The sequence below is a fragment of the Dermacentor andersoni genome, chromosome 3 (genome assembly GCF_023375885.2).
Source record: "Dermacentor andersoni chromosome 3, qqDerAnde1_hic_scaffold, whole genome shotgun sequence".
Lineage (NCBI taxonomy): Eukaryota > Metazoa > Arthropoda > Arachnida > Ixodida > Ixodidae > Dermacentor > Dermacentor andersoni.
In genome coordinates, this window is record NC_092816.1 from 129,655,850 (window position 1) to 129,680,749 (window position 24,900).

A 24,900-nucleotide genomic window follows, 5' to 3' on the forward strand; every position below is an offset into this window, starting at 1 on the left:
TCGAGTCATGGTTATTTCGTCCTCCCCCGAACAACTTCCTAAGGGATACCTGCAACCACAACTCACGCATAAAATGGAAGGTGCATCGTGGGGAAATGATAGGCTACATGAAGCACACTGAGCAGTATCGGCCATTGCAGAAAATTTGTAAACATGCATCAAGGACACTCGTGGCAGCAGCAGCAGCATGCGGCAATATCAAGTAGAGGCGGAGGAGGCTCAAGTTGCGGTGTATACTGACCTGCGTTTACAGGAAGAATTCCCCGGTTAAGAATGTAACCACAGGACTAGCGCCACGCCGCTGCTGCCGCAGAGTGCAAACGCAGTCGGTCTTCAGTTGACGTGGCTTCATACACTGGTTTCCGGGTGGCAGCTGCTACGCAGACAGGCGATGCACTTCACAGCAGGTACGTACGGCGCACTAGTAGATAGTTCCGCCCAACCGCAGGCACCGCGTAGGCAGTCAAGGCACGTGGCAGTGATGCGATTCGGCTTGCAGAAGGCAAAAAACAAAACAAGAACTCTATGCCTGGCAAAGAAGCGCAAACGTAGGGACCTGCGTTTACAGGAAGAATTCCCCGGTTAGCAATGCAGCCACATGACTAGCGCCACGCCGCTGCTGCCGCAGAGTGCAAATGCAATCGGCCTTCAGTTGACGTGGCTTCATATACTGATTCCCGGGCGGCAGCTGTTCCGCAGACAGGCGATGCACTTCACAGCAGGTACGTACGGCGCCCTAGTAGATAGTTCCGCCCAACCGCAGGCACCGCGTAGGCAGTCAAGGCACGTGGCAGTGATGCGATTCAGCTTGCAGAATGCAAAAAAAAAAAAAAACTCTTTCAATTATTCTTTTTTTCTTAGGACAATAACACAGAGAAATAATCTGAATTCTGGGATTGTTACCCAGACTTCCTTATCAATGTTTCAAAAACGCTTGCAAATGTTATGAATTTGTGTGCGTTATGGGCTTGTATGTTTTTATGTACTCTTCACCAATGTTTGGAAACTGCCTACATATCTGATGAATTTTGTATGTGTTTACATGCCTCCTTGTATATTTCTATGTATGCCCAATCTGCTCGCAGTATCGCAGCATCTATAGATCGCAGTGTCAAAATAAATTAAAAAAATATAATGCATGATAAATGCCATAAGTGATGCATGAGAAATGCCACAAACCAAGGCAGAAAAAAATTCGTTCGATGACAGTGGGGCTAGCTACCTTGCATTGAGCTTTTATTAGTAAGAATTGGTTTGGTATTTTATTTTGAGCAGAAGTAGAATTTATTATGATTGTAAAGCGCAGGCAAATTTGAACGCACCTTTCATTCAAAAAAGGATGCGTTAGGATCGTGCAAATATGCTACTAACAGTCCCTTTACGAATGTAAGAGAAAATGTTTTAAAATAAATCTGCTCCTACTAGGCTGACTCGCAGTTATGGAAGAGCTAGTAATTAGTCAGAAAAAATAAACGAATTAAACATACATAATGTTTACGGAAGATGGAATTATTGAGGGATGAGTAAATAAATACGAAAGCACAACATCCCGAGTAGAAAAATAGAAGTGAATATAGTTGATCAAAGTTGGAATTAGAAAAAATATTAGGCACAAAGTCAGAGCAAACAGGAGAGAGGACAAGTTACTCAAAGCTACCGGAGTACAGAAAGAAAAAACATCTAGCAATGGGTAAGTTCGAGTACATTGACATTGAGAGCAGGTACTACTATAGTGTCCAAATACATTATAAATGGTCAAGAAATAGACGGGAAAGAACAGGGCGTAGGCAGCCCACAGGCGCTGTGCGCTGTTTATTTCTCGGGTCTTCCTTTAACTCGGCTTTTGCAGCTTTACCCTTCCTAATACCTAACCAACTAGCCCAAGTTATCAGCCTGCTTAAAATACATACAACGGAGCGCCAGTATAAATACAGGATGCTATGCACACACACTCCTGTTACAAGGAAAGTTGAAAGTGCTATGAGAAAAGATTGTTCCACAATTAAAAAAATCATTTCTTTAGGAAAGAGGGAGGGGAAGGGGGGAGGGGCGTGACACGCACCTAATATTTTATTACAGAGCTCTCGAAAAGGCGACGATGCGCGAGTCAGTGAGGAGGAATTTAGAGGTGTGGCGAAACGTTGTGTGGAAGAAGCTAGTTTTAGCAAATATGTACACAGCTTGTAGGCACATTTTGGGATACACTTCATAAGGACATCGTGGCAGTCAGTGGAGGAGCGGGGTCTAGACGACGATTGTTCCTGAACAGTATTGAGTACCACCAGCTGCAACAGCAACCAATACGGCGACAATTCAAGCATAATGGCCGGTAATCAGGTGTTCATCGCTTCACCATGCTGCGAGAACGTGGCCGGAACCAGGGGTACTGGAGGTGGGAGCGTTCAACGGGTGTGAAACTGGCGACGTCCTCCATACACTCGCCGGCTTGCTGACAACGCTACTCATATTAGGGCATTTTGATTCATCTCCACCAGCACAATATCACCAGGACGCTAGCGGCCACGTCCAGGTACTGTGCTCACCCAGCAGCAGCAAAACACGAGCTCATTTTCGCTCACGCCCTCAGGGCGCAGTCTTTCGACCAGCGAATGCGAACGCCTCGGTCTGGCTTGACCAGCGGCTGACCTTACTTATTTGGCTGCCAGACTGGTACACGTTACAGAAATAATATAGCCGATTACAATTACAAGTACTTCACTTAACTAATGTAATTGATTACAATGACCCATCACTGCCGCACAAATACAAATGAGCAAAGTACTAAAACGTAATCGATTACTTTTACGTTGATTTGCTTACAACGTTTTTAAAAATGCTACAAATACAGAAAATCCCGCCTCGTTGAGTGCGTCTTCTGAAGCCGTTGTTTATCTTCCGTTACATTTGCTTTTCAAAACATTCCTCACTCCCCTTCCCCCGTTTTATGATGAAAACGTCGGCAGTGAGAATGAAAACTCGCTCGATGTGTTCGCTGAAGAGAAGCGTTGCAACGCAGAAACACCTTGCGCAAATTCCCTGCGCATTATGAGTGCTCAGTGCTGCGCTGCCGCCGTCTGAGGGCTCTGTGAAGCGCAGCCCTCCATTGTTGCTGGCGCACAGAGAAGGCGCTCCCGGTAGATCCAATGAAAAGCAGCAAACACATATCGTATGTAATTTCCTGGGAAATGGCGTCCAATGGTGGCCATTCCTATCGAGCTGTAGCAGTGCCGGTTCAAATTGTCGGCCAAGATCTGGTGAAGCATTTTGACGAGGAAGCACATACATAGCGACCACTCTTCTTGAGCTTGCCCATCTGCGAGGCTGCTGCATGGACGTAGTTCTACTGCGGTTTATTCAAGTTAAAAGTGCTCATTGAGCAGCTTCGCCTACTATAGTCCGTCTCGGCAGTAAAGTAACTGGTTAGAGGCAATTGGTTGCTGACAAGAATAACTGAATTCCTGTGACGGTTAATGAGTAAAAACGGCATTTGATCAATTAAAAACTGAAATATCTTTGCTGATTACCAATAATAATTACCTGTATTTCTTAAAGTACAAGTCTGTTGGACGCCCATTTTTTATCGTTACGATACGCTATACCCTCTTCCGGATATCGTTAGTTAGAGACGCCACTGACCATCTTGATCGCCCGGCACTAAGACTACAGAGGTATTCTCTTGTCGGCATGTACAAGTCCAGCAGCTTACATCGGGAACCAGACTGCCAGTTGCGTGACCTCGTCGATAATAAATACGCATAAATAACTAATAATAAATGAACGCATAAGTGCCTATCATCCCAAAATAGATGTACCGGATGCCGACGCATGCATCCTGGCCATGTCTTATTTTCTTGACAAAGTTAACGTGCAGTGAAAGGGCTACTCCTTACGGTCGATCATCAAGAGCTTGATTACTGGCCACTAGAATGCTTCTCTTCGAATTTAGTGCTGCAAGACGACATTTTTCTACCTACGCAACGTCAGCTAAGATAGGCTGAATTTCGTGCTCGTCATCTCTCGTAACCTTCGTTCTGCTGTTCACCCAGAGCCCCACGAGGCACCCACTGCTGGACACGGATGTGCAAACCTGACCTCCTACATAGCGCGACATTGCTTCTTCTGGCCTGGTCAGAAGAAAATACGTGCGATGTTCCGTCGCGATTGTGACCTCTAGCACGGGAACCTTTCTTGCGCGTCCGCGGGAAACAAGTGCATAGCTGAAGCTACAGACTATGGGACGTGCTTCGTTATCACACTTGCCCTGCGAATTACATGTGCTCCACTTGCCGTAGATTTTTAACCTCAGGTCTTGATTCTACACTATGGCTCCCTCCGGCAGCTGCTGACCGATCATGCCCGCTACTACCTGCCACAAGTTGTCGAAGACATCCTTCGTTATTGCTCTACAAATCCCAAGGTCACAAGAGCCTGTCACCCACAAACTAACGAATTGACCAAGCGCCTGCATCGCATTCTTACAAAAAAGTTATCGACACCTGTGTCGGCCGACCATTGTGGTTCGGACAACTAATTACTCTACGTCACATTTGCGTAAAATTCTTCACGTCATCAAAGTGCCCTTTTGTTCTACTTCTACCTTTTGTTTGGTGGACACCCCTATCTGCCTTTTGAAACCCTACGTCATTTAGTGTCATCATATACGACGGATTACGCCATGAGTCCATAGTTCAGGCTCGTCTGGCACGTCAAGTCGCTTATGATGGATCTAAAGCGCTTATGATGGATCTGATACATACAAGCGCGTGTTCCACCTGTGGGCAAATTGCAACATCCGTTAGCCGGTGTAAGCGGTCACAGGAAAAAGATAAACAAGCAGACTTGTCAAAACAAACAACCGTATATGATCTCTGAGTACCACAATCTACTGTCACTTCAAGGACAAGAAGCTGGAAATTTGTAGCCAGATCCCAATGCATATAGGTTTCGAACTCGCCATCACCTGATTTTTTCATCATGTAGCACGGCGCATAATCGCAGCTAAAACACGGCAGCCTGTGGTCTACAGGGCTCGGAGACTGCACGGAAGTGCCGACATAAGAAAAATGGGAGAACTAAACGACGTTCCAGTGATGGAGTCCATGGGGCACGGCGTCCAGTGCTGTACCTAATATCGAGCGCGTTAGTACATTCAACTCAATTCCTGAAGACGTCAGAATTTTTTGTTGTTGTTTCATATTATGGGTCGTACGAACGAAGTGAATTGGTCACACTGGAGGTAATGCAAAGTACACCCAACAAAAAACCAAAGAGGGCTAAGAAGCAAGAAATACAAACATCAAAGCATTAGGCAACTAAAGGGAACAAAATTCTGAGAAGGCTTATTCATAAAAAAAAGAGAAAAGAGTAAAGAAACGCATGGTCGCTGCTCCAGCAGCGTAATTTACCGTATGCTTCCATGAATTAATGAATAGCGGTTATAATCAACCAGTGGATCGCGCCTACTTGATGGTCACCGAAGAAAAATTAGTTTAATGTGGTTATTGTTAAGCGCAGATTAACAGCCAGAAATAGGAGAAACATTTTACGGAGAGAACTGGTGCCAGCAGAAGAAGAAAGACTCAGTGGTTTCTGGTTCATTGCAAAAGCAGTTTTTGTTAGTTATAGATAAACTAGACATATGCAGATAAAACTTTAGGCAGGGAACTCCACAACCAAAGTTTGATATCCTCACCTAACGTTGTCATGGAAGGCATTTGGCCGTGTTGCACGGGAATTTCTGGTGTCGAAAATACTCACAGAAAATTAAGGATAATTCTTAACAATTTCGGGATAAAACGTGTTTAAATCGGACTCATGTTATAAAAGCAAAGCTAGGAAGAACACTTAAAACCGGACCACTTTGTGACCACAACGTGACCTTGTCAGCAGACTCAATTAGGATGATTCCACTCTTTCCGGGGACCCAGAAAAAGCGGACTTCACATAGACTAGACGGCGCCGGTGTTGAAGGTATGCAAGTAGGTGTGACCTCTTATTAGAAGATTAATGCGTATACACCAAAGGCCCATTACTAAAATTAGTACTTTATATTGCTGAGGACCCATTTCTGTAATACGTCTGAATGGTCCGTATCGTTTGGGAGTTTATTTTTATACATATAAAGAGATAGTTATTAGTCGTATAACTTAGACGCTTTAAACATATTATGTTTAATGAATAGTGTTCATTAAAGATCTCAAAGAGTCTTAGTTCCTTTTTTTTTTTTTTTTGGAGCTGCTCCAGTTTGTTATATTTGGTGGTCGTTGTAGCACCCCAAACTAAAGTGCAATATGAAAGCCGCGAGTAAAAATTAAAGTTTTTTTTTTTCGAAGTTTCAAAGTTTATTTGTCAATACAGCATACAAATACATAAATTCTGACCTGCCTAAGCATGTTGTGCTTGTTGGCTGGTTAGGCAGCAGATGGAGAATCTTCTCAAAATAACTTCATATACATGCATTTCATGTTATACACGACATTGCCGATAAATCTGACAGTACAAGATAACATACAACACAAGTAAAGCTATGCACAAGGCAATAAATTTACGCACCAATCTCTTAAACCGGTCATCATCTTTCTCTTTTTTCTCTTAGCATAATATATTGCATTGTATAGTCTAATTGGAAATAATTCCCTCAGTCTGTAGAGGCAACCAACTGCCTTGCCTAATTCAATCGTGAGCTTATTAACGTACATGTTCCAAGACATTATTTCTTCGAACCGAACCCCAAAAAAATTTTTAGATGCAACGCGCTGCAGGGCCATTCCTTGAAAGTTTAGGGTGAGTTCGAAGTCACTTTGTTTGTTGAGAGGCTTAAAAAAATATAATTCATTCTTTTCATAATTAAGGTTAATCTGTTTCAGTTCAACCACTGTTCAAGGTTAATTAGCTAATTGTTTATCGTTGTGTTTAGGTGGGCTAAAGTTGGTGCGGAACAGAAAATATCCGTATCATCATCATATATGACCAGTTTGACAGAATTAGGCACCTCACATAAGTCATTGATGTAAAGCATAAACAATAAGAGCTCCAGAATCGACCCCTGAGGTACACCGTGTTTTACCACAGTAGTCGGCGATGACAAGCCATTGACTTTCACATACTGTTTTCTATTGTAAAGATAGTTCTTTATGAGGTCATGGGCAACGCCGCGTATACCGTCGTCATGCAGTTTTGACAGCAGAATAATATGATATACACAATCAAATGCTTTCCTTAAATCAATGAACAGTCCGACAGTAAAATGTTTTCAATGTTGCTAAGAATTTTATTCTTGATTAGTAATAACGCCATTTCAGTGGATTTTCCTTTCTGGAAGTCCTATTTGGAATCAATCACAACGCAGTATTTAGTGAAAGAGCTATTAAACCGTCTATGAATGACATTCTCAAAAACTTTGGACAAGGTGGGCAGAACAGATATCGGTCGGTACTTGCTATATCGCTGATTGCTCCACCTTTGTGAACAAGGGTTAGACGTGCCAGTTTAAGATCAGAGGGAAAGATACCAATCTCTAACATTTGATTAATTATGAATGTGAGCGGTGAAGGTATAATAGACGCCGCGTGCCTAATATGAACAGCGCTCAGGCCATCCAACCCGGCGGCGATGTTGTTTCTAATTCTGGAAATGAAATTTGTGACTTCTTGTACAGTAACCGGAGAAACAATAATTGAATTAGCCAGTTTTGTACGTTCAAGCAGTGGCGTTTTAGTACAATCACTATGGCTATGCGAAGACACGTAGTCGCCAAAACTGAAAAAAAAAAGTCATTCATTTCTGTTAGGGCGTCTTCATCCGTCTTGCCTTGAGCAAAAGCTGCAGTATTATTTCAGCACTGAACCTTAGAGTTATTAGACAAATGATTGATTTCCTGCCCTAATTTTATTGGACTGTTGTATATTTTAGCAGACAGGGACTGATAGAAGGAGATCTTTGGCTTTTTTAAATCAGCGTTTAATTTATTGCGATATGATTTGGATTCTGTGAGCAAGGCAGCATCACGTGATTGAACGAACTTATGGTACATTTTATTTTTGACTTCTATTCTCTTATGCAAGTTATTTGTAATCCAATGATTGCGTATTCTTTTGCTTCGTTTGGTGCTATGTATCATAGGTAAATGTTTTTTATAACAGGCTATGATTTTGTTGAGAAAGATACGGTAGGCCTGATCGGGATCACTTTCGGTGTAAACATTGTCCAATGCTATCAGTTCAGTATCCGAATAAAAATTATTGAGCGAAGCGGAGCTAACGTCACGATAACTTGGGTTGTTACATTTGTGATTTTTAGGAGCTACTGGTACAAACGTGAAAATCTGGAGATGATCACTGATATCAAGGGAGAAAACACCTAAGTACTGGTCGCAAGGAAGGCTGGCGATACAGATTTCAAGAAGTGTGGTGCTAGTTCCAGTAATACGAGTAGGTAACGTAATCAGATTTGCGCAGGCAAAAGTACGAAGGATGTTTTGAAATTGTTCACTGGATACGTCACCACTGAGCATAGTGATGTTCACATCACCCATTACTAAAAAGGATGGGCGCATTGAGTGTAGACTAGGAAGCAAAGTTTCCATGAAGTCAAAGAATTCGGACTTAAGTCCTAATGGTGGCCTATAAACTGCTGCAATAACAGCATTCGTAATTCTTACTACTAGACACCCTACATATGCTGTAATACAAGTTAGTTCATCAACATCACCAGCAATACAATTTTTGATGTACAGAGATATATCTCCACGACGGTTAGCGGACCCCCTAATTCCGTGATAATTATATCAGGGAAGAAAGCCAGGATTCTGAGAACAATATGGCATTAAATTTTATCGATAGGCTATCGAAAAACGTGTAGGCTGTTCATTTTATTTTTAATGCAACGATCGTTTAAATGGAATGCACTGAAGTAGGTCGACAACACCACTGTGTTGATGTTTTCAATGTCAAAGTATTTACATCCTGCCATGGCAGCCATAACTCTGTTCGGTCATACACTAAAAACAAAAGTTATATCACCGCCAACCTTAACGATGCATTTTATCCAGATCTTCTGAGCAGATAATCCTTAACATGTCTGATGATTCTGATTTCCTTGCAGACATTTTTCCGCCATGCGTCCAAACAAACTTTCATCTTACTTCTCGTTTTTTTTTTGCATTTGTGGCTCCCAGTAGCTGCTTGCCCTGCCTTGTTAGGTGCTCGTTGACATATATAGGACCAGTTATTCTAAATCTAATTACTGTCGTAGACAGGCGTGCCTTCTTTGCCTTGGCGAGCACAGCATTTCGCCTGTCCCGCCGCACATAACGTACCACAATGTTCTTTACGCCAGTCTTATTTGTTCCAACTCTGTGGCAAATGTCAACGTCATCACGCGCCAACGGCTCACCCACGGCTACACAAACCTTTTGGACAGTGCCAAAAGGCTCTCTCTCATCAGGCACACCTTTAATTTCAAGGTGTTTCGCCCGTGAGTCCTGCTCCAATTCTTCAATTTTCATCTGTGGTTGTTTATCTTGAGCAGCGAGTCTTTCGTTGCTGTTCCGCGTTGCGACAGGCCCTTCACGTAAAGTATTCACTTCCAAGGTGAGCGCATTGACACTGTCACAGCTTTCACTGCAATGTTCCACACTCTGTTTGAAGGAGCGAAGCTCAGCACGGATTTCACTTTTGAAATTCTCGAATGCTTTACCCAGATCCCTCCCTCTTGCCATGACAAAAGATTCAAGGGAAACAATATCACTCCTGGTTGGCAACAGTGCATGCAGCAACAATTGCAGCACTTGAAAATGTAATCCGAATCTTACCTGTACAAAAAAATGACTGATGAGCGTTGTAGAAACCGTACGCACTGCTGCCAAATTGAAGGAAATACGCAGGGCAGTCAGTATATATAAGCAGCGTCCAGTAGCTTGGTGGGTCACAGCGCAGGCGCGGGGACGTTGACGTACACCAGCTGATCCTGGGGAATAGCAGTGCAGAGATAGCTGACGAAAACAGCGTCTGTCCTCGTCAGCTAACTGCCTTCCTTGCGCAGTTTCACCCCCGCAAAAGCCGATGCATTGCGCCGAGCAAGAGCGCACCTGTACAGAAAAATGACTGATGAGTGTTGTAGAAACCGCACGCACTGCTGCCAAAAGTGTTGGTAACGTCCCGTTTTGAGGAATCGCATTGTCCTCAGCAGTGCTGAGCACGTGTACTTATGACCGAGAATGCCACATTATTCCTAAGTGTGGGTAACCAGCACCTGATCTACTTGTGGGTCGTGTCTTAACGTTTCCCGAATGTCTGATGAAGTTTTGGTGTCTACGCACTCACGTTTAGCTTTGCCTCGTGATGCCGCTGAATTTGCATTGCAACCTTCAAATGCACACATACTCAAATCTTCCTCAACTCGCTTTTTACCGCAGTTTCCACCAACGAAAGAAATATCTTGAGCTAGCAAATGAACTTCACGTACAGTAAAGCCAAGAAAAACTTGAAAGAATGTTCTTCCAAAATATTTTTACCTGAGGAATGAAAAATAAATGAGGTTAAACCTTAAAATTCACTTCATCGTTCTAAATATTAGAACAAGAAATTAAAGTTGAAAAAATACAACTTGCCGCAATTAGAAGGCAATCTCACAACTTGCGCTTGACGCACACGGTGCTCTTCCAATTAGGCTATCCCTGCATCTGCGTCGTTTCACATGCACAATGTATAGGCACAGCACGCATCGCGCGCAATTTGTGCGCTCGGCTGCGATTTGCGGCAATCGGTCCTCTCCTCCACATTCACACGTTTTCGCTATGTTTAAAATGAACACGCTATTTAGGAACAGTCCGGGTACGTAATAATCCTAGCCATCTAGTAAAAAAAAAAAAAACGCGCTCATCCATTTCATGTTGTCGCCTCATTCAATTGCTACATTGCACTTTCGCTCAGTCTCGTTTTAAGTCTAATGAGAATTCCACAGACAGTCGACTGCAGTTGCCGGGCACACCGGATGTGCAGTGAGAGCGTGCAAATTTCACAGGCATCCGTAAATTACGAACCATCTCTTAGCGCTATTCGCACGCACTGCTGTAATGCTAAAAGTCGTGCACTCAAATCTACTGCGCTCATTTGATTACAATGACGGTTGTGGTTGAGTGGGTATACACGTTTCTGTGGCATAGCACGAGATCACTGGCTTGATTCTCGGCCATGACCTTTCCCTTCTAATGGTGGGGCAATGAGGAGCTCTTGCACCTTCACTTAAGTTTAGGTGAGGGTTTAAAAAATCTTTGTTCTCGAAATTAGTCTGTTTCCATGCACTATCAACCCCCGCCTCCCCACCTCCTCGTCCCCCGTATTGCTTTAGGACATTAAATCCGGTCAGCCCGTCACTAAACCAGTGTGCAAAGAAATGAACAGCAGGTACTTTTTTGTTGCAAATTGTTCGCCTTGGAGAGATTGATGTAAAAAAAAAATACATCGGTTGCTGCACTTAAGATTTTGCAGCAAAGATTGATACATAGAGGTAAAACAGAGATTTATTACACAGAGCTAATAATAAAGTTAATTATAGTGGAGACGGAGTAAAGACGTTCATTCAGAAATTCACGACATACACTTTACGGCATTCAAACTTTGATGAAGGAATGCACCTGTGGCTAGCATGCATTAAAGTCCTAGCGTGATTTATGTTGAACTTAGTTCAGAAATCACAGGAATGTATATACAACAGCACAAGTCACAAAGAATTACCTAGCCCTGTGTAGGCTTAGAAATCCTTTAACTACAACTCCCTCAACTACAACTACGAGTATAGCCTGACTGTGTCCCTACCTATGTTCGCATTGAGTTATCTCGCTATTACTCCAGGTACATGTCTCGCCACCCTGACAAAAAAAAAAAAGAACGTTATCGTTGAATTGTGTGTGCGCTGACACAGGCAATAAGCCTCTCCGAAGATAACACTCGCGTGCTGCTTCACACAATGGAATCGATGGGGTGTACGAACTTGTGTTATCACCAGCGTTGAATGTAAGCCTGCGAGCCAGACGACAAATATTGCAGCATGTGTTGCCACGTCGAAGGTTGTCGGTGTAAAAACAAAATACAATTGCTTCGTATATTAAAATACATAACTTACCTAATTTCTCAGTCTAGGTGTAACCACAAATATAGGGATATACACGCTGTCTTCAAACAATATCATTATTGTGATAGTCCAAACTTACTACCAGTACGTTTTGATAACATTACTGCGTTGCCCACAAGTTCTTCCTATTTTCGCCCATTTTACTGCATAAAGACTGCAAGATCGGGGCTCTACAACACTATCGAATGGCTTTGTCAGCTTAAGAAAGGCCTCTGTCCACTTAAGCAAGCACAGCGGACACCTATTATATTTGCATATCCTCAAGCACTTTATAATGCATGTGAGAACAAAGTATTCGTTCGCCGATAACAGACAAGTAGATATCCAAAGTAATACACGGCACCAAATTCGCCAGAACCCATCTCACAATGACTGCCGACGGTAATACGTCTAGTTTTGAATCAATTTAGCGACGCAACATATTTTCGCCATCGAAACGAACTATGTATGAGGCGTGTACTGCAGCGGGACTCCTCTTTCGTTCATAGCAGCGACGCCACATAGCCTGAGCATGGCCTCCAACATGCATTGCGCGCCGGTGCGTGTGAACTATGACAAAAGCTTCATACTGCAACTAGGAACCTTTCTTGCGCTTCTTTTTGGACAGGCTGCGCCATCTTGGGGTGCTACCAAGAAGTTCGCGCTTGGCCTCCGAGATGAGAAGCGTGACGTGCCGGCGCCTGCGAGCGCTAAGAGTCGTTCGCTCGCTTGCCGCATACCCCGTGGCCCATACTCAGTGACCCACGTTGCAGGTGGTTTCATTGAAGAACAGTACACGCCGATTACATTCGTGGAGCAACCTCCTCAAGCGTAGGCTTGCGGTCCTTGAGGAACCCTTTCTGACATGGGCTCGATTTCGCTCAGCATGAAAGAAATTTAGGAATATTTTTGTCACTGTCGAGCGGCACATTTCTCCCACCGGCACGTGCCTAATTACGCAAAGTGGCATCACAGACGTTCATTGAAGAGCGGTACACACATGCTGGTACATACGCAGGGGCCCAAACTGGCATCAAAGATGTTCGTTGAATAGGAGCCCATATGCAAACATTGCCACATACATCACTTGGTCGGATCGTTAACTCAGAATCCTGTTCCCTCAGCGTAGCAGCCCTATGCGCCACCCATTCGACCATGGATTACCCAGTGACCCAGAGAGGCGCGAAAACGATTAGATACAAACACACGTACACACAAACACACAAAGATAGATAGCTAGCGCGCCACCGGAAAGTATGTGAAGTACCTTAAGGAGGCTAATGCATTAAAACATCAACGTCAAACTAAAAAAAAAAATGTGTAGTGGTGTCCGTAACACGCACAATGCAAGACGCGGTTAGCTAATTGTAAACTTAGGACTTAGAATTCAAGCGCATAAACTTACCGTTACATCAAGGTGAAGAGCACTTGTGCGCAATATACAATCGTTTGTTAAGGGGAGTGCTTCTCTCTGTGTCATCAACTTTTCTGGCGCTATAGCTGGAGTTTCCGGCCAAAGTTGTCTTCATTAACTCCACAGGGATGTTGAAAGGGGCCAGCGCCGCAACCTACCAGTCATCAGGTACAAACGGGGCATCCGTGCACGTGCAAGCAGGAAGGAATTTGCACGTTTTCTCCATTCATGCCTTCCCTTATCGTTGGACTACACTGTGCCGCGTTGTTTTTGGACAGATGCTAGACAGAATCTGTGCCTCTATGGGAGAAGCGGCAGGAATACATTGATCTCCACGGAAAAGCGGCTGTGCGGATGTGACTGTTGGCGGCGAATGGGCTGTTTTGTGCGCCACAAAAGACGTTTGTAATCAAGTTGCTTTTGAAGGTGAAAATCCCCCGATGTGAAAAAAGTCAACGTTGCTTCTAGAGTCCGTTCACAGCATGCATCCGCATCCCGTTGTGATCATCATGCAACGATATGCCATTCAGAGCCTTACCCCCTGAAGATAATTCCAAGACGAGGGAAGCATAAATTAAAGCAAGCATTGAATTTGTATATTAGGCAGTAAGAACAACCAGAGGAAAATGGCCAGTTTGTGATGCGGCTAATATGGAAGCCGACGCGTTGCTTCGAGCATTTGCGGAATTTGCATTTCATATGAGGCCTGTTGGTCTTGCAAAAATCGTTAGTTCTATGTACCAGCACATGCAAGTTTGCTCATTCAAGTGTGTTTGCTTATTTGTTTTGTTTTTTCGGTATTTGTGGATTCGAGTAAAAAATATGGCCTGGAAGTATAATGTTTCACCGTTATTTTCGCCGAATCATATTACACTGTAGCGCAGGTCTTTGCGCATTCATGAAGTTGCTTACTGTTTGACATAGAGGTGAAAACACGACACTAACGTTTCTACAAATTGCTCTTGTCATTATGTTTCGCAAGTGGAAACGAAGAAGGATAAAATTTTTATTCAGCGTTATAGTGCCAATCATATACATATTGAGTCTGCATAAACCATGTGGCTTGTGCAGACTTGTGGTTTCTCTACCATTGTTTCTGGTTGTGGTTTCTACACATTAGTAATATTTCTTTTTCGGCCACGGCTAGACATTTTGGCATTTCCGTTTTTGTGTTACCAGCAAAGTGAAGCAGGTGATTAAACCGCAGGCGAAATGTAAGGCCACGTTTCAGTGATTAGGTAAAACACCAAACTTAAGCAAGAAAATGTGTCAAGTATGAAACATCGACAAAGAGACTTTTCCCACGTTCTCTTTAGTTTTCTTTCATTGCCGTTTTGCATTAGGCATCAATCACTTTCGGCATGCCAACAAAAGAAAAAAAAACGACAGCCGAATGCAGTAGGTCTGTTAATCCGTCGCGACGTTACCAAGGACTCGGCGAAGTACAGAACGGAATGCCGAAAGTGGTTCGGGGTGACCTCGCAGAATTGAAACACAAAAGTTCCAGTACACCAGGGAGCGGTGACGCCCCCGGTGCGGTCTTCTGTTATAAGCTTCGTCTGCAATTAAAGGCGTCTGTCGGGGAAGAACTTTTTTTACGATTTATTCGTTTTTTTTTAATTCCTATGGGAAAAGGAGTAGCCGGCGCCAATTAAAGGCTAGAATATCTCCTAAATACCATATAATAATAAAAAAATACGACGAGTTGTTGCATGAGTGCTTCATCGCTGGAATTAATGATAACCTCGCCGCAAAAAGAAAATTACAGAAAAGTCTAGATCATCAGAAGCAGGCCAGGCAGGTTGATGGGCTTACGCGTAGGGCAGCGAGATCGGAACAAACAGGTACTTTCGAAACTGATCCGGAGTTGTTTACCTCTACCCTAGTAGAAATCGCGCGCTGATGGCTCCTCCATCGATGGCAGCACTGTCTGCCCTAATGACAAAAGTTCTTTTTCTTCATCTCGTTTGTGCATCTCTATGCATACTGAACTAAAGGAAGCCTCGTAAAATAAAAGTGCTATGTCCTTACAGTGAATTCAAAGCGTCGTGACCGTTTGGTTGGCTCATTGCAAAAGTGGTGCGTGCAGCAATTCGGGCCGCCGAGAAACACTGCGACGTTTCCCCCTTGTTGCTCGCGAAATCGAACTCAGTGCTACACTATATAGCCTAAGAGAGGTTAACTTTTTTAAAAGCATGCACAATCTTAATTAAATGCCAATTTAATGAGATGGCGCACTGCACACGGGAACATATTGCGCAAACAATTCTGGTTCGCGCTCTTATCGTTGCTTGTAAATGATTTGTCTCTGTTTCCTACCGGTCATAAACAAACCAAACATTTTACACCTTTATGGGTATATAAAGGGTATTTGGTTATCCCACGGCTAACACCTTCACGTTTAAGCGATAAGATAAAATCGATGGTCGGAACCAGTGATTGTATCCTCTTTGCTGACATTTTCTTGCATGTAAAAATGATTAGAGCTCTGACAGACAGCTCAAAAAGCGCTTTAAAATTTTCTATGCGATCGCTGTAAAATTCACCTCCCAGATATTTCTATACATCTAAGGCTGTCCTAATTAATAACACAGTTTTAAAACACGCCTTCTTTTTCAACGCTAGTCTAGTTGGAGTTTGTTGTTGTTGGTTATTAAAATTTTTGAAGCCCTTATGGTAGGGCTGTTACCCACAGGAGAAGGCCACGCTCTTAAAGGTGCAAAATTTGTTGGGTGTCATTGTGCTTCGGAAATACACGGGGTCATTTAAAAGATGCCGCATATGCTATCTTGGAAAATCATATCATATGCTTAGATTTACGCGTAATCAGGCAGTGCCGCTAGCCATAGTGAGGGCACCGTTCAGAGAAAATTTCCTTTTGTGCCGGATAACTTGAAACTACGCCTATACCAAACGCTGCACACTCAGAAAAACAACAGGCGCTAGGGTAGATAGCAAAGTACCCTTTCTGCACCCTTAGTTCTACTGAAAAGTTTGAAAGTATGTGTGCTCGTTAGTAGAAAACCTTTAGAGCACCCGCTGATTTGTTTCAGGGTGTGAAAATAGCGTTGTATGCGAAAGACCTTACAGAATTCAAGACTCTTCTGACACTTCAACATTTCAAGCAACCAAAAAGCCGTACACGTTTCTTTCCCAGCACTCTTCCCCAAGCTGTTCTCGGAAAATATGGCACTTAATATGGCCACAGTGCAGTGCGCAGGCCAGCCTTCCTGCTACTTCGTGCATATAGAGTCCAGTGCACAGAAATGGAGAGACAGTGCCCACGAACGGCGATCTTTCTTTTATTTGCTTTCGTATGTTTTGCCTTTCACCAAACAGCCTCTTTAATTTGTTTCACCAAGTTGTTGTTATAGCCAGGTGTCCCAGCTGATTTTAGCCAGAAGTTAAAAATATGCAGATGGCGTGTAGCTGGAGAGAACAAAAGGAATGTTGTTTGTCGTCACTTGGATATACTCGAACTATTCTTTCATTCCGCCTAAATATTTAATTAGTCTTATATTATTAATCAACTTCTCAGATATTATAGTTAGATGGAAAGTGTCAATGAGAAAATTGTTGAGCGGTATGAAAAGCTCCCAATAAGCTTTCTATTCCTCAATACGTGCTACGTAAAAGTGTTTTTCCAAGCATGAAGGAAGCCCACGAATGCATGCAAAATTGTGGCTTGACTGGCCACTCGAGGCACTCCATATTATTTAGCCCGCCTCTCTCCAATCCTGTCTTTCAAATTTTACGGATAGTCTTGCCTAAATTGTTTCAGCTTCGTGCTAGATTATAGATAAACTGGAGAGCGTGATGGCTGTCTATCATAGCAGCTAGAGGGGCCACTGCTTCATCTTACTCTACGTACGTGTCTGCGGAGTTTACTAGAGGTAACACCTCCGACTGGCAACGTGTAGGTCTTGCAGTTTGGATTTGGTTTTTGTTCATGTTTATTCAGTCGACCAGTAAAAAGTTACCTAGGGGATTGGCGTAAAGGATTGGAAAGGCTAACTTGGTGCTTGTCCCCCAACCCCTTTCCCCCCGATTGCACATATCCCTACATAGAATAAACGAAAATAAAATTTGTACTGAGCTCAGAAAAAAAATGACACATGGCGTCTAGATGCCAGAAGCAAACCAACTAGGTCTGAAAATATATACCAATCGTTTACATATGAAAACCCCATAGAAATGAGAATAACAGCATACACAACTTTGGACTGGAAAGAAAGCTGAAAATGGTAAAGCGAACGCCACCTATGCATGACAGAAGAAGCAGTGAACGTGGTCTGATGATATCTTTGGGTAGTTTGTAGATGCGTGCGCATTTTCTTTAGATAAACGTCACTAGAAGCACTTACATCAAATACCATGATTATCGAAGGGTGTTCCTTTAGGATGTGTGCAGTTTGATATGCGAATTTTTTGTGTGCCTTAGTTAGCACGAAGTGTATCTTTTTCGCATATATGTTGTTAATACTCGCTTCGATTCTTCAACGGGAATTGCTGAAAAAAATTCCTCAACTTTAACTTGGCAGTATACAACCCACGCGAATTTTTCGTACCTGATATTATTAATGAAGAGTAGTGCATGTGTACTAAAATGTGGCTGTGTATGTCAGCGAAGCGACACTGCAGGTATCAAAAGGCAAGCTATTATTTTAATAGTCGTATGTATATTATGTCAGTTTGTGTCATGGTCGTCCATTAAAGATGGCAATTATGAAGGTGTGACGGCATTGTTGTGCAGTAAGTTTGTGTTTTAACCACACCGTTGATAAGCTTAGGAGAAGATCCTCCGTGGGAAGTACGTACATGGGGACAGATCAGTGTAAGTATTCGTGAAAGAAAACCCGAATGAATTGGTACAGGCAACGCGGCCATTAGGTTGTCCCTCGAAACTAGTGTGGTTTTCTTGCAAGCTGTCTTATTGAGGAGGCGAAATATACTACACTTTGTTTTCTTAGAGTTTATGTGTAAGTTATTTGCCCTGAGCTACGTACAATAATTTTCGCACCATCGATAAGGCGGCGACATAAAAACATCAAAACCTAGTTCATAGAAAAGTACATTTATATCATGAGTATAGAAAATAATGTCAGGCGTTTGTAGTATGTTAGAAACTCTGTTAGTATACATAAATAGTACATGGCCAAGGATGAAACCTTGTGTAGCTACACGTGTAAATTCACCTATATTATACTTGGCATTGCCGACGTTAATGTGTACTGTAAACTATTTTCCAAGCAGTTCTTCACGGTGTCTATAGCTGTTTCCCTAACCTCATACCTGGATATCTTGAGCAATAAATTTCATGTTTTACAGAATCTGATATTTCTAATTTGTAAGATCAAGAGATAACCCTATTATAATTAACTTCCTTTCGAAGTTGTCCATTATGTCAAGTAAGGCCATTTCTGTAGATCGTTTTTGAAATCGTATCGACTATTTTTCGACAATGTTCTCGTGCTGAAAAAATTCGTAACTCGGAAATTATTTGCTACCTACAAAAATTGGTAAATATCGCTAATACAGAGATTCTTCTGTATTTACTATGCTTGTTTTATCAGCTCCTTTGAAAATGGCTGACTCCATTGCGAGCTTAATCAAGTTGACCAAGGAACGTTCCACAGCTTAGATGAGCTTGCATATGTGAGAAATAGGCAGACATATTATAGGGGCGATTGTTTTGCGAATTTATGGCTCTAGTTCGTCTACACTGCAAGCGCTATTAGTTTTTGCTTTTCCTGTAGACTATGTATGCCAGACGGCAACATAAATGTTGGGGAATCTGTAATATGACAAGCCTAAAACGTACAGCTAACACTACTCATAAATGAAGAAGCGCAAACACTAGGGTTCAGAATATGATCATTCAAGGTACCTAGAGCAAGTGCCTGTGTGGGGTGCACTCTAAATTACTTCTCAAAAGGAAAACTGCTTTCTCGTTCTTCTGTCGTAGTTCATTTACGGAGTTCCAAGGTTTCTTAGAATCATGAGAAACACTATAGTCGAATAGAACTGAAGTCTGCAGTGAAGCCCCGCCCGCGCCCTCATAACCACCAGCCACTGTTCCTCCGCGAGGCTGGAAATAGTTCGCACTTCAAACTTTCCCGGTTACCTAACTAAAGTGTTAACCACAAAAATAAAGTGGTAAGCGCGTAATTTTGTACGTTTTCACTCGTTCATTATAGTGGAACGGTGAGAGCCTAATTCTTTATTAAACTGAAAGAAAACACTCGCTTCTCTGCAACTATTTATTGCCAAGTTTCACTTCTGTTAGCACTGAAGTTCCATGAGTAAAGCAGGGTCAGCAGTGAAATGAAATGTACGGTCGACTTTTGAAGTGGCAAATACTCAGACTCCATACACTTTTTCATTTCTGCTGCACACCTCTACTTTGTTACCACTTTACCTCCCCCTCCCCTCTCTCCCCAGCGTAGGGTAGCAAACCGGATCTTTTTCTTTGGTTATTAACCTGCCTGCCTTTCCCCTTTCCTCTCTCTCTCTCTCTGCACACCTCCATCGCTTCCGCCAGTGAAAAGACTCTTCAAGAACAGCAGACGCTCCGGAGGTATCAAGTACAACGCCATTTTTAGATGGTCGCATGACGATGATTTTGTTTGCTTCTGTGAATGGCTCGCGAAGTTACAACTCCGCTCGGTCCTTGTGCCTTGGTTGCCAACTGCTGTTTTCCTAAGTTCTATTCTTCTATAGCAAGCTTTCTTTCATAAAACGAATTGCGTGCGTCTTTATTATCGGATGCTAGTTTGTTTATCTTTTTATTACTCCGCTAGCTGTTTGGGTTCTTAGTTTTCGTAAATAATTGAAGTAATTTATTCAGGTTTCTTTATTCTCTGCAGCATGCAGGAATCTATTTATGGCTTTCTAGGTTTTTTATGCCTTTTCAGCCCTTCTGGGGGGAATGCAGTGTCATATAGTCTTTGAAGTTTATCAGAAAATAGTAATGGGAAATAGTAGGATTCATTATCTGGGGAAGGGAGACATTACAGAAATACTGTAAGTTTCCTCACCGACTACCTCAAAACAGCGATGTTTTCTGCAAATATTTGCTTTTAATGGAATTGGGGATTGTTGTGAAGCACTGGTGATGTAGGGTGTAAAACAACAAATAAAGGCGACCGATCACTCAATTCAGATGTTAACACTCCTGCATCGCATTTTTCAATTTGGTATTTTGTAAAACATAAATAGAGCAATCTTTCAGATATAATTGTTACGCTTATCGGCACGTCAATTATACTTTGATAACCAAGAGGATGAAAACAAAAATTTCAAGTTGCTTTTGTACATGTGATTTCTTTGGTAGCAGGGTAAGGTTAACAACACCAATAACTATGACGGGCAGGGGAACACGTAAGCAGTATTTCGAAACGCATTCGAAGAATTCAAGAAATTTTGTTACGGCACTAAACCGAAGTCTCTAAAGAACTGCCATCATGGCGCTGAGACACATTACCGGTAGACGCTCGTGGACAGCACCAATTATTGAGTATTCTCGGATAATTTCTTAAATAAACAAATTTTTGCCGTACATAGCTACGCCTCCTACTTTTTGTACAGTTGTGCAGAGAAAACCGCACGGCAGGGCCGTCATTCGAAAGGGAAGTCTCAATGAATGTTGCAATGGATGTTGCTCATTCAATGAATGAATGAACGAAGTGGCAGTCCGATATGTCTAGGAAAAGGTTAACGAGGTCTGTTTCTCAATGTTCGAACCTCAGAACAAAGGAAACTCCTCAGCGCCGCGCATGGCTCTTAGGAACCTAAAGGAAGCGGAATTCTGAGGGCTAGACATTTGAACAAATGCAGTGACGTGCCGATTAGGCACAAGGATGTATATAGCAGTGAAGTTCGTGAAACTATTTTACCTGCTGTCTTTATTCTGGGGACTCGGTCACGTTGGCTGCACCGCACATAAAAGCTGCCATGTTCAGCCCATGAAAACTGGTATTCCATTTCCCTCGCTTTTATTTTCATAGGCCAGAACAACCTTTGCTTGGAGCAGTCAAGTTTTCGTGGATGAAAACCTTTGAATATATTATTATTCGTTCAGCTATCTGTGCAGGCCGGTATCGCGAGTCAAGTGGGCAGAAAAGCCAACTATGCTGGCTTATCGGTCCCGTCTCTGCCTGTTGATATTGAAGCCTGTGGGCGGTTTCAATATCTGTTTCAGATAGTCGCGGTAGCTCGATGTCGTCAGCCAGAAGATTCAGCTTTTCTATCACTTTTTCATTAGATTGTTTGGCTAAAGCATGGATTTTCAGAATAGGACCTTTGCAATTTTGGTCGATGTGGTTGACTTATTGCTTAAGAATTTCTGCTTCTTGCTTATTTGTGTGTGCCTCGAGGTTTTCCACCCGCTTCGTTGAACTGCTCATGCCAGAACTCTGTCGCTTCATTTCGACAAGTGCTCTAACATACCTGCTTGACATTTCCTGCACTGAGTTGCCTATGCCGCCTACTTTGGCAGCACTGCCTTCTAGGGCGTCAACTTACGCTTTCATTGCAAGTATCAGGGACAGCGTCCTTTATTTCAGCTATTTACTTTGCAGGGTGTGATTCCGTGTCTCATAATTCCTGTTTCAGTGCTTTTGCTGCTTCGAGCTTTCGACGTTTTAATGTTGCACAGTTTCATGAGCATATGGCCACTACACATTTGTAATATGTTTATTGAGTTACTCCCTAATATGCACCTAAATGTACCCGTACTTGCATTCTGAGCAAGAAAAACTGTTGTGTCCCTCCAGACTCGTGACGAGAAATACCAGCGAGAGCAGTGGCAACCATCTAATCAATTAACATATGTTCAGCACCACACATAGGTAAGCATCAGCCTGAAAAAATGGAAGACGATTTTTTAGCACAGGATTGCATGCTACGCGGTTTGAAATTAAGCGTTAAGCAATCAGGTTTTATGGTAAAAAATAATAAGAGTGATCAGACAGTGTCAATACAAATCCGGAAACTACCTCGAGTATTAGAATACACCTTGGTGTATGAAAAAAGGAAGGAAATAGATATCTTGAAACAGAAAAAGAAATAATAGTAACGGGGAAGACAAATGCTTTCATAGTGAAAAACAGAGCGCTATGGGGATACAATGGGTAGGGAGTGCTCCGGGGTATGTGGAAAAGTGCATTGGTTGGAACACTTTAACTTGGAAATGAAGTTGTTAGCTTGAAGTCAGGGGCATATCAGGACTCGATAGCAACCAAAGGTCAGTGGGACGCCTTGTATTCGGTGCTCACGGGAAGACTACAAATGAAGCTGTACACAGTGATATGGGCTGGAAAAGCGCTGAAGTGAGGTAACCTCAGTGTTAAAATTAATTTCGAAAAGTGACCCAGGATATCAATAAAAGTAAATGAGTTGCCAGAGTGCTCAGGTATTTTTACAGAAATACATGGTTTCACGGTGGAGGAAAATAGCTAGGAAGCTTTCCAGCAAGTGTGCGGCCTGAAGGGTGGGCAAGACATCAACAAAGAACGTCAAACCGAAAGTCAGAGATGTTGACACAATCTCCTGGGTGGTGGCAACGGAAAATAAACGTACTATTAGTAAACTACCTAAGTTGTAAGAACGCAATCCGGAAAGAAACAATTCATCATAACTTAAAGGCAAGCTCTTTACTTTCTGACCCGAGATCAGTGTGGCTTAGAACGCGTAGTTATAAAGTGAGGTACACCAAGGACGAAGCATGTACTTGGTGCGGAAAAGCTAGGGAAACGATGGAACATGTTTTAATAAAATGTAAATATATCTGCCCATGTGTCCGCTTAGGCTCCTCTGGCCTCCTTGAAGTCCTTGGGTTCAGGAATAACTGGGGAAAGTAAAGGGGTACACAATAGAAATTAGTAAAAGGTGATTGGACGCTTGGTGGTAGAAATGTAGGGAGATTATAAACAACAGAGGCGCGAAATAACAAACTTCCCAATAGTGATTCAGAAAGTTTGATGCTTGGAATTCTTTATGGTGTTTATTTTTTTATATAGGCCGGACATTAGGCGAAATAAGAAAAAGACCTTGGGGGTGCAACCCACAACCGTGTTTCAAATGCGACGCTAACAACATCACTTCATCTATCCAGCCTTCTTCACTCTATTATTACGTCTGTAAACAGTTGAAACAATGGAAAAATAGGGTAAAATATATCGCCTTAAAAAAGAAAATCTAGCCTAAATTTTGGGAAGACACCTTGAAGAAAATATTATTTCTCTAAAACACCCATTTCAAATGTGTAAAGAGGTTAGTCACAGTAACAAGAAAGCACACTAAAGGCGAATTTTCTCTAGTGTGTTGTGCGACCTGACAAAAACAATACGCTGCAGTGATCTAGGGTCCAGGAGTGCATACTTCCAGCCTTCAAGTAACTTCAGGAATTGTTTTGGCATTGCAAACGTGATCCAAACGAGCGATAATTGTAAACAACCTTGTCCTTTAGTTACTTTAACATTTTCGAGCCTTTGACTATTCCATGAGGTTTGTCATTTTAGCTAGGGTGCACGTTTCAAGCAAATAAGTACCTTGGTACACTTTACTGTATTTGTTCTCGTACATATACATGGCGTCTGGACAGCAACAACTAGAGGGGTAAGTTATTTATTTTCTTTCTAATCGATTCTCTAGTTCCGAGAATCCGTGAAACGATAGCACTTAGAGGCTGAAACAAGAATAAGTGTTTCAGTAAGAAGAATCTGCTTCAGCAAAAGCAATCTTCCGAAATTAAAATGTCAGAAAAATGACTGATAGCAGAAAGACCAAGTTTCTGCGAATACGTGTTGCGCTTACCATTGCCAAGTCTGCTTAATCGCCAAGCTGGTGATGGATACTGATGTTGTGCTAATTAGCAACCTATAAAAAATTACGGCAGAACCCATCTCACGACAATTGCCGACGGTAATGCGATTAGCCTTCGAGCAAAGTAGGTACACACCCTATTCCTGAAGTCACATTTACTTAACGCGTGTGCAATGGTCCTTCTGAGGATTTGGTTGCTTGGGCTATATAGCGATATACTCAGATATCGTCCGACTTGGCCACATGTAGCACCCGCTTGCGAAGGTCGCACATGAGCATGGCGGCATGACGACGAGTGCATGACGCTAACGCAGTCACGAAGACGGAATTATGAAGTAATGACGTGCACGGAGTGCGAAAATGCGGTATAACGACGAAGGCTTGAAGACAGCGAGGTATCGAATCATAAATGGTGATAATGGTATAAAGACGACAGCGTTACGACGGCAACATGAGGACAATGAGGTGATGACTTTTACATGACGACAATAGCGTCACAACTGTAAGAAGACAAACAGATGAAGAAGAGTAGTTTAGTAGAGTAGTTTGCC

At 42.6% G+C, this 24,900-nt stretch overlaps 1 long non-coding RNA gene across 2 annotated transcripts in view; it reads left to right on the plus strand.

The window, feature by feature from the left end:
* The first annotated feature begins 247 nt into the window (after positions 1-247).
* Positions 248-24,900, plus strand: part of LOC140216762 (uncharacterized) — an 89,212-nt gene continuing 64,559 nt past the window's right edge. For both annotated transcript variants that reach the window (XR_011893446.1, XR_011893447.1), the window contains exon 1: positions 248-722. This is a non-coding gene — a long non-coding RNA (uncharacterized lncRNA). The remainder of the gene's footprint in view (positions 723-24,900) is intronic.